Genomic DNA, 2,507 nt, shown 5'->3' with positions numbered 1-2,507 from the left:
TTATTTATGACACTGGTATCCACACTACATATCAGTTGGATAATCTGAATATTGAAAAATAATGATGACCAAGAACAAGACCTATGTGTTAGTTTTCTATCACTGAGTCACACATTGCCACAAATTTATAGACTAGAATACAACATATAGGCTCATATATCCTGTTTGTTAGAAGTCCAGCACATCATGTCTCAATTCTCTGGTAAGGGTCTCACCCAGCTAAAATCAAGACATTGCCCAAGGCTATGGCTCTCACCTAAGGCTCTGGATCCGAGCGCAGTAGTTTTGGGTAGAAGGTATTTCCCTTCCACACTTTGCACATGGTCTCTCTACCTTCAAGCACATCAAATCTTTCTCTTGCTTCAAAAGCCTCCAACTTACTCTCCTGCTTTTAAGGGCTTAAATGATTATATTAGGCTCACCAGGATATCCGAGATAGTCTCCTTATCTGAAACTCCACTGGTTAATGACCATAATTATATTTGTAGAGTCTCTTTGTCAGGTATCACAATCCACAGACACAACATCAAAGGACAAATTTCACGGGGGCCAAGATTCTTATGTCCGTGACGTACATACGGAGTATGTTGGTCAAGCACAGCAGAAGAGAAAATGTATTATGCTGTGATTGCAAATGTGTAAAAAAATATAAGTGGTCAGAATCAGGAAACATTATTCTAAACTACTGGTATTACTTAATTGTTTTATTTCTATTTATAAAATGCTCTTTGTTCATATATAGTTTATAGAATAAATAGAAAAATATGAAAACCAACATGAAATTTATCAGGTTAAATGAAACTACATTTTTATTAGTAGCAAAGCTTAAAATTCTAACATTATCACCAAAGGTTCAAATTATTCCATGACTCAGAAAAGCTAATTGGGTTATTCTTCATTTTATTGGGTAATGATAAATAATCTATCTATCAGAATGACCCAATATATCAAATATCTAATTTGTGTAGGTGAGACAGAAAATTAAAAAATGTATATATTACAGTGCTAATGGAAGGAACGAAGCTATATATTAACTCAGGATATGTACACTGGAAAATGGACAAAAGATCCTGTGATATGTTCAAAGAACAGATGATTCTCATTGTGAGCGTACCATTATGAAGCAAATTTTACAACTGAACAAGGAAGGCCTCATTGTTGAGTAAAAGTTATGTGTAACAACTAGTGTGTAGAAATATTGACTTATTTTTTATCAGCTTTCCACTCTCAAGTCTTTCAAATCTAGGCTTGTTGACTATTAATAACTTATGAATAATAATGGGTAATCACTATTATGCCAATACAGAGATTAATATGACGATCTTCAAATAGGATATATCGTCAGAGGTGATATGAAATAGCACAGTAAAGCAGGGGAAATTACAAAATTGTTTTTGACATCATGTAGACTAACGGCTGTCCAAATGGAAGTACACTTGAAGAACTGTTTTCATTTTCACTAGTAAATCATGAATTATTTTGAGGCTTATTAATTTAAGTTGGATCACACTCAGTAAAAATGTAGCTGTTGCTACACTGTAAATAAGCCCTGAAAATACCCATGAATAAGCAAACAGCCCTTGGGATGTGTGTGACAGTATGTGTGTGAACAGACTTTTAAATAACTTATTTTTTAAACAAATGTAAATTTCCTCAACATTGTTTTCGCCTTTACTCCCCACCTCTCAGTAACCAAACACTCAATGATTTTGTGTGAAAATAGTGCGTGTTATTCCAGGTGGTTACGAGCAATAAGGCCGCATTGGATCATGGTACATGGGATTTATTCCCCAAGCTGTTTGGAGCAGAGAGAAACCAAGGGATGTGACAGAGGGTGATACATTCTCATGTAACTGGAGATAATGAAAAGATTTTTACATATTATTTACACATTGTTTCTATCAACTCAGTGACACTAGAAAAAGCCTATCTGTTTTATCTACAAAAAAGTTAAAAGAAATACATTTCTATACAATATAGAAAAAAATTGTGTGAGGGGTGCTTGGGTGGCTAAGTCAGTTAAGCATCTGACTGGCTCAGGTTATGATCCCATGGTTCATGAGTTCAAGCCCCATATCAGACTCTGTGTTGAAAGCACAGAGTCTAGAGCCTGCTCCGGATTCTGTGTCTCCATCTATCTCTGCCCCTCCCTCCTTCACCCTCTCTCTCTCTCAAAAATGAATAAACATTAAAAAAATTTTTAAAGTGGTATGAAATTCACATTTTCATTTTTCATGTATCATGATTTAAAATATTACAGAATATTCTTTTTATTTTTAGTTGTAAAAATGGTATTTCTTTTTTTTTAATTTTTTTACTTTATAAAGTTTCATATTTTTTAACATATGCAATTATTTTCCATCATTTACAATACAGTAGTTGCAATGACACTCCAAACAGAAAAGCAAAGTAAAAAATCAAAACACCAACTTCTGTTTCATGTAATTAGACTTATACAGAAATTAGAAGGTTAAGTAACAACTAGTTAATCACCTAATTTCACAGCT

General features: G+C 33.7%; 1 long non-coding RNA gene across 1 annotated transcript in view; it reads right to left on the bottom strand.

The window, feature by feature from the left end:
- Window positions 1-510: 510 nt before the first annotated feature.
- LOC115278360 overlaps window positions 511-2,507 on the bottom strand; it is a 30,896-nt gene continuing 28,899 nt past the window's right edge. Inside the window, exon 3 of the long non-coding RNA XR_003902833.1 lies at window positions 511-622. This is a non-coding gene — a long non-coding RNA (uncharacterized LOC115278360). The remainder of the gene's footprint in view (window positions 623-2,507) is intronic.

Source organism: Suricata suricatta, chromosome 14 (genome assembly GCF_006229205.1).
Source record: "Suricata suricatta isolate VVHF042 chromosome 14, meerkat_22Aug2017_6uvM2_HiC, whole genome shotgun sequence".
In the NCBI taxonomy this organism is placed as follows: domain Eukaryota; kingdom Metazoa; phylum Chordata; class Mammalia; order Carnivora; family Herpestidae; genus Suricata; species Suricata suricatta.
The sequence above is the reverse complement of the archived record's forward strand: the minus strand, read 5'-3'. Positions and strand labels throughout refer to the sequence as shown.